The sequence below is a fragment of the Paramisgurnus dabryanus genome, chromosome 6, assembly GCF_030506205.2.
Source record: "Paramisgurnus dabryanus chromosome 6, PD_genome_1.1, whole genome shotgun sequence".
NCBI classification, from domain to species: Eukaryota; Metazoa; Chordata; class Actinopteri; order Cypriniformes; family Cobitidae; genus Paramisgurnus; species Paramisgurnus dabryanus.
Window position 1 is genome coordinate 43,034,887 of NC_133342.1, and position 19,719 is coordinate 43,054,605.

Here is a 19,719-nt window from a genome sequence, read left to right on the forward strand (position 1 = left end):
GTTTTGTAAAATGTATATAACTGCAGATGCGTGCGTGGGATCTGGGCAGGTATCCTTTTCCTCCAGACCTTGACGCATGGTCGCGGAAAAGCGAGAAATATATATTTTTTAAGTAAAAATATTTTGCACAATTGATATATTACTTATGAATATTTTAGGAAATTATTTTTGACACACGTAGGTTATTACGTGTATTTTGGATTTTAATTTCATTACTGTCTGTGCCTATCCGTGGCCTCATCCGAGCGCACTTTCTCTGTCTTGTGTCTTTTGAAGACATTGGTACGCAGCACCATGACCTAGAAAAGACTCACACACCTTTCCCTGATGCATGCCCACACAGAAATACTGAACTCCCTGGACATTCGTCCCCTAGCTCATGAGAGACTTTGGAATTTCTATTATACAACCGGCGCAATGCGCGACGCGAGTTTTTTCTGCGCGAGTAAAGAGCGCATTGATAATATGCGTATTAACGGAATGACAATGCGGGTTTGTTTATTACATACATGGATGCGCAGCAGCACAAAAACGCTTTTTAATATGAAAAATTAAAGGATTAAAATGTAACAGATTATTATTGAGTCTCTTGGACATAAATGATGACCAATTATGAGACGTTAGAAGGCTTAAATAGCTGCTTCATCTGTAGCTAAGTAAATAAATGCTTTGCTTTAAACAAATGCATCTACTTTTAAATGTTTTTTTTAAATGCTACCCAACGGATTTATTGTATATAATGACTCTGCACCTGTAGATATGGTGAGATGAGAAAACATTTTAAGTAATGCTTTAAAAAAAAACATTTCGCTGTCGAAGTGCTGAAATGGCTCTCCACACGTTTGTAAATTCTTTATCTTTTGTTTGTAACAAATAGAGTATTTTTACAGTACAAACCTTATATAAAGCCTATTCTAAAAATGTAATTATACACCATGTATTTCTTTATAAAAGTATACAATATCAGAACTAAACCCATCATTATTTTTGTTCAAATTATGAATTATTTATAAGTTTAAAAAAGACAGTAATAGTACTATTTAGTAAAAAAAAGATCTATATAAAAATATTCTAGGTATGGTAATGTGAGAATATTTTACATCTGTCGTGTGATTCTAACTTAAAAACGAAAGTAAAATATGTTCGTCCGCATGGACATTGAAAATTGTGAAGTTTAATTAATATTATATGTTGTTATTACACGGCTCTCTGGAATGCTTGATTCTGATTGGTCAGTTGAGACATTTGCAGGTTCGTTCTTTTCGAATAATAACCGCTCCAAAATAATAACGCATAGCCGGTACTACTTTTACGAGTAAGATCGCTCCGCGCCAATAAAGATCAATAAAGATTACTGTCTGTTTGGCGCCATCTTGTGACAAACACTGGACAACCACGACAAGACACAGAGAGCTTACTGAGACTGAACTTGACAAAATAGAGCATGACAGCTACGAAGCCAACACACAAAAAAATACAGAATGGGCATTAAAACTTCTCAAAGACTGGCTAAAAGAGAAAAAAATGAAGATAGACAAGTATGAAGCAGAGGATCTTAATAAGGTATTACGATCATTTTATGCATCTGTGCAAAGTTTCGCGGAAGGATAAAAATGTTAATTTAAAACAAATATGCCAATAAAATGTTTCAAATTCATATTCATGTCCAGTTTTTTTTTTATGTGACAAGTAGCCGTGTAATAAGCGGGATAATGTAGAGTCAGCCGGTAGTTATCGGGAAATAAGCCCCTTCAGTGTGATACAAGACCCTCCGCTTCGCGTCGGGTCCTGATCACACTGTCGGGGCTTATTTCCCGATAACTACCGGCTGCCTCTACATTATCCCTTACTTATAATATTATATGTTGTATGTAAATAGTAACGAAAGTAATTCCCCCTGGGATAAGTATTTTTGCTTCTGATTAATAGCGCATATTCATCTGAGAACTGATGATGTCTGTGTGTTTCAGTCCCTGGCTGTGTGCCCTGAAGTGTATATGACAATAAAGTAGTAAATCTCAATGTATTTATTTTTAAAATGTATTTTAAATAGGCCTATAGGCTCATGGGTTTTTTGGTTAAAAAATTCACAGCACCCCCTGTTCAAAATGACTTCCAGCGGCCCTGCCTTGACGCTTTGTGTGTTCGACTTTAAATGGTGCGGCGCTGACTGGTCAGCGTATGACATCAGAGTACCGCGAGAGCAAAGGTAAAGTCGGACCATTTGTAACATTTCGACTTGCTCTCGCGGTACTTTGATGTCTTCGTTGCCGATCTGTCTGGGCAGCGCCACATAGAAACGCCCTTTGACTCTTTAAGGCAAAGTACCAGCAACATGAGAAGTGGTGGCACGCAAAAGAAAGTGAAGGTACGCAGTACGCTAAAATATAAAGCGTCTGTACTGCGAGCACTGGTATAATTATTTACATCGTGTGTTGCTCTTTCACCATTGTGCACCCGCTCTGTAGTTTGTAGCTTGCGCTTCGGCTTCGATAAACAATGCCCGTTTCTCAATACCAAGTAGGGGAGAGTGGGGCAAAGTGAGCCAGTGGGTAAGTTGACCCACCCCCTTTATCTAGGCAACCATACAGATTTGTAGCAGTGTGACCGCAAATACAGGTAGCAACCATAATTTATATGTTAAAGAGAAGGACAAATGAAAGAGTTATGATTAAAGTTTTTTAACAAAAAAACAGTTTTTATCCTTTTTAAAGTAAAATTTATACATACCAGGTATAAAGGCTGTTATGTTAAAGTAGATTTATCCAGGTCTAAATATTCATACCATAAATATTTGTGATAGGCTAATGTATAAAACCATGTGAATGATTTAGCTAAAGATTAGCCTGAATTACTAAGCTAGGCAGTTTCCCAGAACGGTGGCTGTGGGGCAAAGTGAACCAGATGGGGTAAACTGAACCAGGGGTTCAACCCCACCATGAGGCACTGTAACCATTGAATATGTTTCATTAAAAAAAAAATTCTGTGTAGTTTCGCACAACTGATTTGTTCATTTTTAAACATTTTAGAAAACATATCATGCTAAGACATTACAATATTAATTAATTTTTGTGCATTTGGCGTTTTGCAGGTCTACACTGAAAAAACAAACATACCACTCAGATACGTCCATTGACAATCTCCAAACAATAAGTTGTTCCTCAAAATCTGTATTTTCATCTGATACAGACTTAAGAGCCTAGGTTATATCAACATATGTCAAATTAAGTTACCTGATATCCACTTAATTTTATAAGTTATAAACATTCATTTAAAATAACATACAGCGTATGTATTAGGCCTATTTGCTTAAATTACATTTTAACAAAGAAACTGCAAGGGTTGATATTAAAACCCAACACGCTGGTGAAAACTGGATAAACCGGTTTTCTTTGATGAGGTGATCGATTAACATTGGGGGTTGGCAAAGAATTGGCAGACCTAGGGGTGGGTGGTTTTTAATTTCTTGACTCTGTGTCACTGGTAGCTGCTAAAACAAGCAGCTAAACCATATACAATTAATTACATTTTGGAATTTACTTCCTTCATGTGTTTTTATTTATACACTGTAAAAAATATTTTCTGAATTTTTAAGTAAAGTTAGCATTAAATATGTTTTACAAACAATTGGTTTACAAACTCTGGGATGTTTGTGATTATCATCATTCAGAAAAGTGGTGCTTGTGTTTAGACTTGTGTTTTACGTGATTAAATCAGGAAGATTACATTAGTTTCTTTTCAGTGTAGAACAGTTTGTAATCAAAATGCAAAAATATAGTATATTTATAAACATCGCTGAAACAAAGAGTGAATTAAAATTAAAAAAGTAATTAAGTTAAAGCTGCTGATAATTTTGTTTATATTTACTAGCATTTTCTGAGTGAAATCTTTTTAGATTTTGTTAAGTAGCCTAAATCCTACTCCAATTTATTTAAGTGTAGGTTTCTCATTTTTATCAGCTTTCTTTTGCTTTTCAAAGGGCCGTCTACCTTTGCTACCGCCAGTGCTTTAATGTGGGCCGGTAGGCGCCAGTACACAGTACCGCCACTTCCAAATATAGCTCTTGAGCGTACCACCGCCTCTCCCTGCGCCCAGAACGTACTTCTAGCGTACCAGAACGCTCATTTGCACATCTGTTTAAATCAGAGGCTTAATTTAATTATTTGGCTGCGCTGCCGCTTTTCAAAGCGCCCTTCACAATGCAAGCTACCTAATTCGTCCCACCGAGAGCAGATACTATTACCCATACACCTTTGAGTTTTACATGTTAAAAGCGCATGCGTAGCTTTTGCTGCTGTCAATAGGCTTGTTCGACTTCATGCGGCGCCCCGAGAATCGACAGCCAGAAGACGTCACAGTATCGCGAGAGCGAGGCGAAATATGATTTCTTGAATCATTCTCGCGGTACTCTGACGTCATCCGGCTGTCGGTTCTTGCGGCGCCGCATGAAGTCGAACAAGCATAGTGTTAACAACGTGGTTTGGAGAGGTGTGTGAAACGCGCAACCATAGCTGCTCTGTTAAAATGAAAATACAATGAATACTTAATATGCCCTCCTGGTTTTAGACTCTGAGGAGTAAAAGAACAAGGTCAGAATCAGAGGACTCTCGCTGGCTGGCATCCCACCAAGCCAGAATGATAGCTGCAGGTCAGATGCAAGCTTTTTCCAATACCCTTCTGTAGGTACGTGACAATCTCTGCTGTCGCGGCTGTCAGCTTGGTTCCCCTCGACGCAACTTCGGATTTCCTCAGACGATGTGCAGTGTAAAAACATTATTGAAATTGTATTATACATACTTGCTAAACTACAAGTGAACGAAATTTCAATGAATTTAAACGACGGGCACAGGAGTTTTACCACACGCAAAATGGAAAACAATGGGACAAAATAAAGTGATGACTTTCGAGTTTCAAATGGCCAATATTTTGTTATTCTTGAACCCATAGACATGGTCTTGGTGTCCAGAGAGTATCTTTGCCCGACAGCGACAATATGTTATTAAAAAATAAATTACATCATTATGGATAAATGAGTGCTTGCAGAATATATATGTTTGAGAATGCTTATCAGTACTTTTTTGTTTCTTAAACTTTAAAGATGAATATTCTCCTTTAGAGATGGGCAATTTTCAGCAATAGCACATTATATTCAAATTTTTGAGCTCATAAAAAAGATTTTTTGCTTATTTAAATGACTTTTTTATGTTTTTATGCACGTTTAGTTTTGGTGCAATTTCATCAAAAGCTTGTAATTAGGAAATACACACAACATGCTTAACGTGTATTTTCTATATGTTAAAAATGTTGTAAAAATTGCGTATTCTTATATAATAAGAATAACAATATGATATATTTATATTGCGCTCAAAATGATTTAGAAATGGAAAAAGTAATTCTTCTCAACTACCACCAATTAAGTTTTAAAATTCTTCTTTAGAAAAACGGCATTTAAACCCACGTGCACTAGGGATGGGCATGATTAATCGACGATCGATAATTGATCGTTAAGAATTTAGTCGATGACTTTAATTTGTTATTGATTAATCGAATACTTTTTTTATCTAATGCAGGTTGCGTTGCCTAGCGTAGCATATGTCTTGAAGCAATTAAATGAATTTCACTGTGTGGCAGCAATTCCACATTTTACCACCAGGGTGCAATATTTGACACCATACTTCATTATCTGTGACCTTCTGTTTTGATTTTAAAAAAATAATCATGAAGAGGTCATGATTTTTTGGAACAAATGAAGTCTCTGTTTAAGAATGCGGCTCGCAGCTGCAGGTTCCGCTGCTTTAGAGCACCGCATATTCAAGCGCATATATGTTCCATTTGTCTAACTAAATGTAGTTTAAGTGTTTGCCACAAGTTGATCTTGTAATAAAGGTCTCATGGAGGAAAACGCGCTGTATTTTTGTATTCAACATTTTTGAATTATAAAAGTTAAATAATTATTTTTATGATAAAAATATTAATGATTAATCGATAGTCGATTGTTAATTCTCCCGACGATCGACTAAAAAAATTTAATCGAATGCCCATCCCTAACGTGCACCGAACAAGAAAACGTATGCTTAAACACAGTCCGTGTATGATATCTTTTTTATTTAGTTTTACATATTTTTATTTATATGCATTTAATAATAGTCTACCGTAAGGTCATAATGTACACACTGTTAAAAATGATTCAGTGGCTTTGTAAATATCTCTAAAATAAATGATTAAAGTAACTTAATAAAATCTCTTAATGCAGTTAAAAATAGAACAGATATTTTGTGTAAAATGTACATATATTATTTGATGTATACGCCTTAATAATATAAGTATTACATTTACAGATTATTTTAGTCAATATATTTAAAAAGGTCAGAGTAATATTTTTTTTTAGTTTTTAAAACTGTAATAATTGCATATTTCAAATTATTATTATTTCTATTTGACATCAAAAATTTGTACGTTTTACGCCTAACTTGAAGTATGATTTACTTATATTTTCACATTGATATTATTTGAGTAAATGTAGGCAAAAAATTAATTAATAATAAGTAGAAAAAATGTCAATTTTAAACAATCACATAGCCAACGGTTTTTAATCAGCAACAAAGAAACTGCGCATTTTGCCGATGACAAACACCTCAGAAACTCCTCGAATTTATGAATATTTACACTCACAATATGATTTTATTTCCTTAGTACAAAAGTATAACATATTATACAAATTCTCAGTGAAATGTATTAAACACCAATGCATACTTTTTATCGTGTTTCATACCATGTAAAGGGAAACATAATAATATAAAAAGTAGCCTACTGTTCAGTAATGCAGAAAAGCGCACCACAACCATGTTAAAGCTATTAAAACGTTCAGATGCAAAAATGAACTAACTGTAAAATTAGATAAACTAGTTAATGATATTGCGTAAATGCGCTCGGTCTCTTCAAAGATCTTCGCGAATTATTTTGTTATAAGACTCGATTATTATACATCACGTCTCTTCTACTGTAAGTACACGGAAAAAATAAGACAAATTATGCGCGTTTGAGTCGAATTTTTATGAAGAATATGTGACTGTTTATGTAACTGGCAAAAGAAAACTTCGTCAACAAAATGTTTGCCAAAAAGCATGCATTTGTATGACATCAAAGTCTATCGCCTAAACATCGATAATCCGTGTCATGTTACTTCAATATCATACAGTATACGCTCAGCATGAAGTCGAGCACACACATTGTCGTCAGTATGGCCTACATGAAACACGCCTGCCCTCTACAGGTTTTTATATTTCCTGCTTCCCCACCGAACCCCCCTTCTGCGGGATCTCGCAGAATTTTGGAAGTCTCCGTGGCATTCTGCTCTCAGAGACACGCATTTTTAAAGGCCACATCTGTATGCATTAATTGCTTGGATTAATGATGAATGATATCGTTGTTTAAACTCTTAAAATACTGTCAGAGAGTCACGTTAGCAAGTGGTTAACGTAATGCATGCTCACTTAGGGTTTTGCTATGACCCAGTTAGCTTACGTAAATGCTTAAATGAGTGTAAATTGTTAGTTTCTATGGTCGTTTTTACTGCTTGGATTAATGATGAATGATGTCGTTGTTAAAACTCTATATACTGTCAGAGTCACGATAGCAAGTGTCTTTTGCTGCACTTACTGGTTTGCTATGACCCGGTTAGTTTACATAAATGCTTAAATGAGTGTAAAATTGTTAGGTTTTATCGTTGTTTTTATTGCTTGGATTAATGATGAATGATATGTATTGATGTCGATAATGTCTTCTCAGTAAATCATGTTAGCATTAGGTCAATACATGTTGCACTATTGTTGGTCTATGCCACTGATCTGTGGTCTCTGTGGAGACCTTGTCAGTTGACCAATCAGAGGAGAGTAGGCTACTGAAAGGTGGGGTTTAGGCAGACTGAGTCGTTGAACGGCTTCACACAAATCGTTTGGGGATCTCTGAGAAATGGAGTAATTTTAAATTTATATTTTGAGAAAATTACAGTGTTTTTTGACCTTGCATGCATTTAAACCTGTTGTCCGGGACTTATAAACAGTGATAGGATGCTTACAATTGTCATCTTACTGGCTCTTTAAATACCTTATTCATGATTGGTTGCACCTGTCTATGAAGTTAAAGGCTTAATAAGCTCACAAAACCAATTGTGTGTTCCAATTATTCAGTGCTAAGTAGTTACATGTATTTATATCAACAAAAAGATAAGGGTGCCAAAATGTATGCACCTGTCTAATTTTGTTTTGATGCATATTAAACATTTTCTGTTTATCTAATAAATCTTATTTCACTCAGTGGCTGCTGGTCACTAGGGGGCGCTTGGGCGCCGACCCCTTAAAGCTGGCCAGAGAGGAAAGCTACTTTAACATGTTACCAAAAAGTTAAATATATAATGCAAATTAATAAAAAATAAAATCATTTAGTTGTACTATTTCACTGTTAGTCATGTTATAATTTATTTAAAACAATTAAAAATCAAAACTGAGTTCGTTGTGTGTGTCATGTTTGTGTGTCTGGGGCGCACCCCTAATGAGTGTCTATGTAGGTCAGGAAAATGGGTAAAAACATGTGACCTGAGGCTGAGCTCTAAGTGGCTGGTTTCGTATCCGCCCTGGGGCGCAGGACTGTGCGCCCCAAACACTCCCACTTATGTTGTAAGCGAAACCAATATTGCTTTTAATGTTTTTTACCTCCTGTGACTGGATCGTTCTCAGAATCTCATAAACGCATTGGAGATTGCTGTGTTAACTGATAGCTACAGTACAGATCAGTGAAAGCAAGTGAAATATCTTGAGATGAAGGAAAATATGATTTTATCCTTACAAAATCACCCTATACAAGGCATTTAATTGATGAATAAATAAAGGATTAAGAAGCTTGGACCAGATCAACCAACAAATGATGGCAGTCTGTGTGCTCCACCACTTCTCATGGCAAACGGAGTTGGCTAGCTGTCATTGTTAAGGCAGTAGTACCAGTAAATAACCAATAGGTGTCAGTAAACTATGTAAACAGAGCAAATAAGTTTATCTTTTTAATCAACACATTTAATTAAGATTTTCTGCAAAATGCAGTAGCTTGCAACTGTCACAGGTCGGGGCGAACCCCTTCCTAGTTCCCACCTCGAGGAGGTCCCAAAGCCACCCCAATGACCAGACACACAAGAGAGGAGTTATACTTAAAATAATCTTTATTAAGTTACTTAAAATAATGGGGAAAGGGGAAAGGACAATTTAAAACAGTAGTTTCTTCACGCCTCCAGGCGGGGCTTCCACGGGGCAGGGGGACCGAGCCCTTGAGGTTTGCTCTCTTGAACCCGTGGCGCGCTCCCCTTCTCCTGGAGGCAAATCAGAAAAAGTGATTACTATGCTATATACTAATACTAATGCCGGCCTTCTTCTTTCTTCCCCAGGCCCGTATTGTGAGCAGAGGCGCGTACTCGAGACTGGACTTGTTCTTCCTCTCCTAGGGTCGTGTTGCAGGCAAAGGTAAGTGTTACACAAAACTGGACTTTTCCTTCCTTGTCTAGGTTCGTGCTGCCAGTAAAGGTAAGTGTCACACAAGACTGGACCTTTCCTTCCTTGTCTAGGTTCGTGCTGCCAGTAAAGGTAAGTGTCACACAAGACTGGACTTTTCTCCTCTTCTAGGTTCGTGCTACAAGCAAGGGTAAGTGTTACACAAGACTGGACCTTTCCTTTCTTGTCTAGGTTCGTGCTGCCGGTAAAGGTAAGTGTTACACAAGACTGGACTTTTCCTTCCTCTTCTAGGTACGTGCTGTAAGCAAGGGTAAGTGTTACACAAGACTGGACTTTTCCTTCCTTGTCTAGGTTTGTGCTGCCAGTAAAGGCAAGTGTCACACAAGACTGGACTTTTCTCCTCTTCTAGGTTCGTGCTACAAGCAAGGGTAAGTGTTACACAAGACTGGACCTTTCCTTCCTTGTCTAGGTTTGTGCTGCCGGTAAAGGTAAGTGTTACACAAGACTGGACTTTTCCTTCCTCTTCTAGGTACGTGCTGTAAGCAAAGGTAAGTGTTACACAAGATGAACCTTTCTCTTTCTTCTAGGTTCGTGCTGCCGGTAAAGGTAAGTGTTATACAAGACTGGACCTTTCCTTCCTTGTCTAGGTTCGTGCTGCCGGTAAAGGTAAGTGTTACACAAGACTGGACTTTTCTCCTCTTCTAGGTTCGTGCTGCAAGCAAAGGTAAAGTGTTACACAAGACTGGACTTTTCTCCTCTTCTAGGTTCGTGCTACAAGCAAAGGTAAGTGTTACACAAGACTGGACGTTTCTCCTCTTCTAGGTTCGTGCTGCAAGCAAAGGTAAGTATTACACAAGACTGAACCTTTATCTTTCTTTTTTCTCGGGGGCAGTGGACTTAACAAGGAGGTTTACACAATGTGCTTCAACTTACGGCCTCCAAGGGCAGGGGGGGAAAGACGTCGAGAACAGCAGTGTAGAGCCGAACGCTTCCCTGATTCCTCCTCCACTCATGGCGTCGGACTTACAGAACAGGGGCGAACCTTTGAAGAGGCTTCCCACAAGGGTAATTGTTTCCCACAGTCGTCAGCCCAATAGCCCCTTGGCACAAGTATTGGTCGTAAATCGGTCTACTCAATTCAACCATCCAGATGCTTCACCACTGCCCATCCACTCGTCACGGGAAAGGTTTCGATAACACGCGCTCAAGGAAATCCCACTTTACAAGTTTCTTCGATCCACAATCCACCGATCTCAACAGCTAGGTTTACCTCACGACTCCTCTGGTCACGAAATGGCTTCTATCGATATGGACACTGCACGGCACTGCAAGCTGTTAAGTGTACACACACAAATGAAGACAAAGACTCACCCACGGCACCACACACAGACTTCGTGAATTACGGACAAAGCCAAACTTGACCCGGGCCCGCCGTGCGGCTGGTTGGGTGATCTTTCTTGGTGGAGGGGATGAGATGAAGAGAAGAGGAACACGGGACCCTCCGGTGGCGATTCCGATGCTCCCCGGCTCGCCCACGCTTCTCTCTCCAATGGGGCCGCAATGCTACGTAGCAACTCACAACACAGGGTCAGGTGATACCTTTTGCATTCACAATACACACCACAGACTGAAAGGTTACTCACGTATATCTCTACTTCCAGGGTAGCTCCCCGGCTCACACACGCTTCTCTCTTCAGTGGGGCCGCAACGCTTCGTGACACTCACAGCACAAAATCAGGTAATACTTTAATATCCACAATACACATCACAGGCTAAAATGCTACTCACGTATATCTCTACTTCTAGTGTGGCTTCCCGGCTCACCCACATTTCTCTCTTCAATGGGGCCGCAACGCTTCGTGACACTCACAGCACAAGATCAGGTAATACTTTAATATCCACAATACATATCACAGGCTGAAATGCTACTCACGTATATCTTCTGCTTCCAGTATGGATTCCCGGCTCGCCCACTTTTCCCTCTTCAGTGGGGCCGCAACGCTTCACAGCACAAGATCAGGTAATACTTTTGCTTAGTCTTTCCCAAATGGCAGAGTTCGTTTTACTCACACTTAATGTGGCTCCCGGCTATCCGCGTTGAAAACCGCAACCGTCTTCAACCTAGCCGTCTTGGTGATTCACTTAGCGATCTTCCTTCACTCCGTCCATCCAACTCCAATTCCTCCGTAGTAGCCACAGCACAGCACAGAACACAACGCGGACAAAACTTCTCCCCAACTGTGTTTCTAAAGTCCCTTTTATCCTCCTCTCTTCCTCCTTTTCAACCAATCGGTTAACGCTGTGTTAATTTTCCACACCTGTGTCTCATCAGGCTGCATTTGTCCCTAGAAAACTACAGGAAGTTCCGGTGTTTCAGGTAAGTCGTCCGGGCGGAAATCGTCTTAAAGCAGAACCAAACTTCCAACTTTTTGTTCCGCCTATACAAAAAGTCACACGGTGACACAACATTTATAAATGTTGTAATTAGGAATAAGAAGGCAAATATGACCCCTTCACATTCATCAAGACCATTTAGAAACTGTCTAACAATAAATAATAAATATAAGGATGGGGGATTTAAACTATGGAAAACTAAAGGTATTAAGACTATTAAATACTTATATATGGATGGGATACTTCTTACATTTCAAGATTTGTGTGATAAACACCAGATTCCCTCAAAACAATTTTTTTTTTTTAAATATTCACAGCTTAAAAGTTTTATGTCTTCCAGGTCTACAGATATTATGTACATTCCCAAACTGTCATTAATTGAGGAAATAATTGGAAAAAGAGGTGAAAAGGGCCAATTGTCAAAATATTATAATTTAAAGAGTCTGCTGTAGACAAATTAAACGCATGGAGGAAAGACATTCAAGAAGAAATAGAGGAATTTGAATGAACTGAAGCATTTTTAAAGTCGCAAAAACAAATTATTGGATTGTTACAGAAGAGCCATTGCTTTGAACTGGAAGAGCTCTATTTTAAAGGTTTACTATCTATAAGTGATGCAATACAAAACACGATGAGCAGACTATGCTGTCTAATAAGTGGAAATTAATCTGCTCGCAAACTTACCTTCGTGGCTCACGGGCTATCTGCACAGAAGCATTACAGCTATCGAGTTTTAATAAATGTACTCAAACCTAACTATTTTCACTTGTTAGTGCCTAACAAGCAGAATTATTATATTAATTAAACAGCCCTTTTATCTCCAATAAACAAAACCTTTACTTGTGTTTTACATGCACAAAATAATTTAAAAGTGGTATCCAAAACATTCAATAAGAGTAACTAAACCCTAAATCAACTTTTTTTAGTTAATGATCTGTAAGAATGGGCCTTTATTAGTGCTGTTCGTTGATTTTAGTAAGTTTTTGGACATTTGGATGTAAAGTGTTTCAATACTACAATATATGGTGTAAAAACGTCTGAGTGCTGCCCTCTTCAGGTTGAACGGTGGCTACTGCAGTTGAATTTTTCTATTGGATGGTGGGTCCAAAAAATGACTCGTGACGTAAGCAGGTTCAAGATCACCACGCCCTTATTACGATCTCACCACACACTTAAGTTCGTCCCCTCTATCTCCTAGGGATCTGCCCACTTTTCTTGCATTTTTCAAATATTGCCAGTGGGTGGAGTCAGGCTCTGACCAGGGGTTTAGTTACGCTTTAATTCAAGTATTATATAAGATATATTTTAAAACTTCCTTGCATGTATGATAAGCCTAGTAAAACGTAAATATTTAAAATATATCAATAACTGATATCATAGGTTAACACAGACTTTATTAAGCCCATTACTGAGTGTATTTGTGTTTGTGAGTTTGTGACTGTTGTTGTCTGAGGTGGTGACTCGGATGGGGATGCCAGTCATCAGAATGGTTGATTTTCAAGATCATCACTTTGTACCTGACAGAGCTCCTTTAAGGACACAGACATGGTTGCTGCAAAAAAAAAAAAAAAAAACGGACAAACGATCATTTCCCTACGTTATATAAGGCATGTTTACATATAATAATGAGGCAAAAAAAACAGTTAGCTTGCATAATAATTCATGACTGCAACGGCAGAACTAGCGGGGTCAAGATTTTTTTTCTTTAAGCCCCACGAAAATCACGTTAGATATCTCATCAAACATGATAACAAAACCAATGCATAGTGGCTAACTAAGTCAACTGCAAGCAATCTGTGCTTTAAAATCACCTCACAAAGGTGAATAGCGTAAAGAAAAATCTAGCAGCCTCAGAAACGAAAACGATACATTAGACTTTATCACTAACATTCGAGATAAAACTGTTATACATAATATAAAAACTGTTATTATATAATTCATATAACTGAAACATAAATAACCAGTGTTTTGAGGACATTTACCTCAGTGGACATGTTGCTCGACAATGATTTCGTTGCGATTCTCCATCTTGAAGAGAAATATGCAGCGAAGCTCTCCCGCGGAGTTAAGAAGACGTTGAGTTATGAGGTTTCTCAGACAGTTGAAATGTCCAATGGAGCTAAGGATTTGCACTCAAGCTTTTTCAGGACTTTAGATTTGTTAATAAATTGTAATAATGTAATTGCCTTTGCGTTAATCCGGCTCTGATCGCAACCTCTGTGTGTGTGTGTGTGTGTGTGTGTGTGTTGGCATATGTGGTTTATGAAACCAATTTTCAGGTTTACACACCACCATTATGAGACCATTTGGTTTATGAGCCCATTTTTGATGTCCTCATAATTCAGAGAATTTAAGTTGATAAAAAAATATGATTTAAATTATGATTATTTAATATGATTACCTAAATGAGCATTATATGGCTTCTTTTATTGGATCATATTGTTATTTGGCCATTATAACAGTTGGCATGCTTTATATGACCTTAACAAATAAGGTCCTTTTAAACCATGATGTGTATGTGTGAACTTCGAATAGCGCCTCTGTAGGCGGGAATTGGTATTGCAAAACAAAACACATTCGCGCCAAAACTACACACACTTTCGCGCTGTTTCATACAATCGCGGGTAAACGTCAGTACCAACCAAGAGCGTGGAGATGATTCGTCGCGCTTGTGGAGCTGGAAAAAAAGTAAGTGCTTCTTATTTTATATTCTGTACATGTATTACAATTACACAGAGCGCTGTTTAAAATGTGCAGTAAGCAAGTCCGAACAGTAGCAAAGCAGGAAGTGGACACCTAATTACCTCATATAGATAAATACTAATTGCTTATCTCGTTTCGGACGGTAGAGTCATGGTATCTCACATGGACGTCTGTAAAAATATTTTTTATGATCTCCGCGATAAAACTGAGATGAATCATGGATTCAGACCAATCCGCATTTTGTCGGTGTTGATCTCTCACCACCCTCGTAAAAATCCCCGGCCGAGTTAACGTTACCTTACATTAGGCTTCTGTTTTTAGACAAACTATGAGGGCGTGTGATAATTTAACTACCGTCCACATTTACATCTCTACGTTTACTAGAAGAAATCGATTCAAAAGTCAGCGTTAAAACCTTTTTGAGCACTCACAAACAACGTTAAGAATTCGCTCCTCCGCTGTGAATAACGTTAAATCCCCATTAGAATCCATGAGTTTTAGATATGTACTTTTTTTTTTTACATACGTCCGAATTGGGCTTATGCTACGTAAATTAAACAAGCAATGGAATTAGTAACTTCTAAGGTGTTTAAGATCTATCTACACGAGGTATTTAGTACACATTAGTATTATGAGCAGTCAGCTTGTGTCTGCTCACGTACCTTCTACAGAGGTTTGTCAATATATTTGTCTCCTGAATCTTGTTTTCTAGAGAAAATGTTATTGTTCCTGTTTGAGAGTGAGCAGTGCACTGTTTTTTAATTAGTCTTGTGTGTGTGTTATAGTCATGGGTTATGAGGTCTTGATTTGGTATATGAGGACTCAGTATAGTGACTGTATGTGATCAAACTGTGATCTGTATTTAAGTCTTGTGTGTGTTTATTGTGTGTGTGTTATTATAAGGTCTTGATTTGGTATATGAGGACTCAGTATAGTGACGGTATGTGATCAAACTGTGATCTGTATTTAAGTCTTGTGTGTGTTTATTGTGTGTGTGTGTTATAGTCATGGGTTATAAGGTCTTGATTTGGTATATGAGGACTCAGTATAGTGACGGTATGTGATCAAACTGTGATCTGTGTTTAAGTCTTGTGTGTGTTTATTGTGTGTGTGTGTTATAGTCATGGGTTATAAGGTCTTGATTTGGTATATGAGGACTCAGTATAGTAACTGTATGTGATCATACTGTGATCTGTGTTTAAGTCTTGTGTGTGTTTATTGTGTGTGTGTGTTATAGTCATGGGTTATAAGGTCTTGATTTGGTATATGAGGACTCCGTATAGTAACTGTATGTGATCATACTGTGATCTGTGTTTAAGTCTTGTGTGTGTTTATTGTGTGTGTGTGTTATAGTCATGGGTTATAAGGTCTTGATTTGGTATATGAGGACTCAGTATAGTAACTGTATGTGATTATACGGTGATCTGTGTTTAAGTCTTGTGTGTGTTTATTGTGTGTGTGTGTGTTATAGTCATGGGTTATAAGGTCTTGATTTGGTATATGAGGACTCTGTATAGTGACTGTATGTGATCATACTGTGATCTGTGTTTAAGTCTTGTGTGTGTTTATTGTGTGTGTGTTATAGTCATGGGTTATAAGGTCTTGATTTGGTATATGAGGACTCAGTACAGTGACTGTATCCAGCCGTGATCTGTGTATAAGTCTTGTGTGTGTTTATTGTGTGTGTGTTATAGTCATGGGTTATAAGGTCTTGATTTGGTATATGAGGACTCTGTATAGTGACTGTATGTGATCAAACTGTGATCTGTGTTTAAGTCTTGTGTGTGTTTATTGTGTGTGTGTGTGTGTGTGTTATAGTCATGGGTTATAAGGTCATGATTTGGTATATGAGGACTCAGTATAGTGACTGTATGTGATCAAACTGTGATCTGTGTTTAAGTCTTGTGTGTATTTATTGTGTGTGTGGTATAGTCATGGGTTATAAGGTCTTGATTTGGTATATGAGGACTCAGTACAGTGACTGTATCCAGCCGTGATCTGTGTTTAAGTCTTGTGTGTGTTTATTGTGTGTGTGTGTTATAGTCATGGGTTATAAGGTCTTGATTTGGTATATGAGGACTCTGTATAGTGACTGTATGTGATCAAACTGTGATCTGTGTTTAAGTCTTGTGTGTGTTTATTGTGTGTGTGTTATAGTCATGGGTTATAAGGTCATGATTTGGTATATGAGGACTCAGTATAGTGACTGTATGTGATCAAACTGTGATCTGTGTTTAAGTCTTGTACACATTAGTATTACGTGGACACAATTTAACCAAACGTGAATTAAGCACGATTGAACTAAACTTATGAATTAATATGAATTTGTCGCTATATTTTCCCAAAAGTCTTGTGTCTGATAACCTTGTTCAATTAAACTGTACATGTGGATAAATTTACCCTTAAAAGTGTTGATGCAGGGAGTTGAACTTAAAATCAAAGCTTGAATATAAACCAGTAGTCAATCAATATAAAATTATTCATTTTTTATTTGTATGTACATAAACATTTACGTTGTCTTAAACAGAAGGAGGTAAACAGAGTTCAGAAAGCACTCCATTAATAGACCTTTTGTAACACAGTCTCACCCCATGGCGTCAATATTTGACGACACTTGACCATGCATCAAATGTTGACGCGGAGGGTATACCTTTCGCGTCATTTTTTGACGAACTGGGGACTTCAATACTATTACGTCCGTTGCATTCTCTTTCCTATTTTCTTACCATTTTCGCGTCGGTTTAGGGTTAGATTACGCAAAATTAAACAGTGTACGCGAAATTAAACAGTTGTCACCTGGCGTTGGGGTTAGAGTTAGGTACGCGAATTAAACAGTTGTCACCTGGCATTGGGGTTAGAGTTAGGTTTGGGTAGGGATGTCATTATGTAAATCTAACCCTAAACCGACGCGAAAATGGTAAGAAAATAGGAAAGAGAATGCAACGGACTTAATAGTATTGAAGTCCCCAGTTCGTCAAAAAATGACGCGAAAGGTATACCCTCCGCGTCAACATATTGACGCATGGTCAAGTGTCGTCAAATATTGACGCCATGGGGTGAGACTGGGTTGCCTTTTGCGAGTCAACGCCATAGTTACGTCACACACGCATGTGGTGGCAGAAAAACAGTGGAAATGAATGAGACACGAGTGAAACGAACAATATAACTCACTAGAAAATGTTTTGTTGTGCTGTTGAGTGTCAGAATAGGAATGCCAAAATTGATGACCTTCATTTTTAGAGTATATCGTCGTTGAAGACACCATTTGAAGATAAACATAGGTGTTTATGGTTGCAATAAAAGCCCTCAACCGGACAGACTGGAGTGATGAACTCATCTGAAAATCTTTTATTAATTTGAATAGAAAATAATTAGAGAAGATATCCGGTGTTCTGTCGAAGTCTGTTCCCTCTATGTGTCTCTTATAGCGTTTTCATCACGTTACGTTTATAATTTATTTAGAAAGATTAAAGATTTGAATTGGTTCATAATATCAATAATATTACCATTTAAAGTTTTCGTATTTTTTTCGTTTTCTATTACTTCTTTTTACCTTATATCTTAGCCTATGTCTATCTTCTTTGAAAACAGGAAATTATGAAATAATTAATAAATTATATTATACAGAAAACATGATAGTATAAGTACTTCAGCGATTCATACTGTAAAAATAATTGATTTACCAATAAAGAACAATACATATACACTACATACATGCACACATATCAGTAGCCAAGCCATTTAAACTTTTAATTTATTTAAAAAATAAACGTAACTTGGTGAAAACGTTATAAGAAACATTACACTTAAGAGAAATATAGGGAAAACAGACAGTTTAATGCTAAAACACTTCACACAGCTATTGAGAAGCATTCACTTTGTCCCACCAGTTGGGCTCCGCCCACACAAAATGTCATCTCTGTTTGCAAACACGCAAAAGGTCTATAGTACTAGCCTATATTTTGTCAAATGGTTTTAAATTAGGTAGCCTAACTACTAATAGGCTTGCCGCGATAGTCGGTGAAACGGTAATAACCGGTGCTTCAGCCTGTCACCTGTTATATCACTTGCCCACCGCTACACCGTCTTTCACCGTCGTTTTGATATTTTCGTGTAATTAAATCATTAAGTTTCGTTAGAGAGAGCAAACACTTACAACTGAATGTGTCTGTGGTCTGAATTCAGCGGGGCTGAACGCACGTCACGTCACAGAGCAGCAGGTGTCAGATTTCATTTATTTCTGTCAGAGTTTGCAAGGCAAGCTGACTGACCAGATGATGACAGAAGCCGCGTGCTTTGCTTGTTTTTGTTATAATATACATATATGATGTTTAATATAAGCGAGATCATTTTGTTGTTTTTCATGAAGAAAAATATTAAACCCATCATTTAAGCAGCGCTTTTATGGAGAAGTAGCTGGTTGCTCTGCTTGGGACTGGAGGGTTCTGTGAGAATTACCTGCGCACATTGACTCAAGCACTTAAGTAAACCAGCTGTTGCCCTCGCATTGCACGCAAATTCATAGGCGATTTAACGCAGCTTACGCAAGCGCTGCATTTAAATAGTTGCGTAATTCAAAAGTGAAAGTAAAATGTGCACGTCTGCATGCGCATTTATAAGCCCCTCCCACTCGGTGATACCGGGATCACCGAGTTTGTGACGCGCCGATTAACCGGTGGGAAAATTACGTCACCGCGGCAACCCTACTAACTAACTGTTGTTACTCTGTTCTGTTTTGGTCACTTTCGTAGAGAAATATTACAGTACATATCTTGTATTATTATTGCACTGCATATTATGTGTTGTTAATGTTATAAACTGATATAATGTTTTTATAGTGAATTTGGTGAGGAGTCGATTGAGAGGATTAAATCCTCTCAAAGAGGCTGAATATTACGTGAGGCTGGCTAAAGACAAGGAAAGCATCACTTGGAAATATATCAGTCAAACTAAAGGTAATATTTGTTTTGTGAACTTTGTGTCTCTTTGCAAGTTAACCACAGTTATACATAGCTAAAAATCCAGAGTGAATTTAACTCTCCTGGGAGTACATGTGGGACCACACTCAAGTGTGTGAAAGTGTTAAAATAAGTGTGTTAGGCCTAGTCCACACGGACACGGGTAT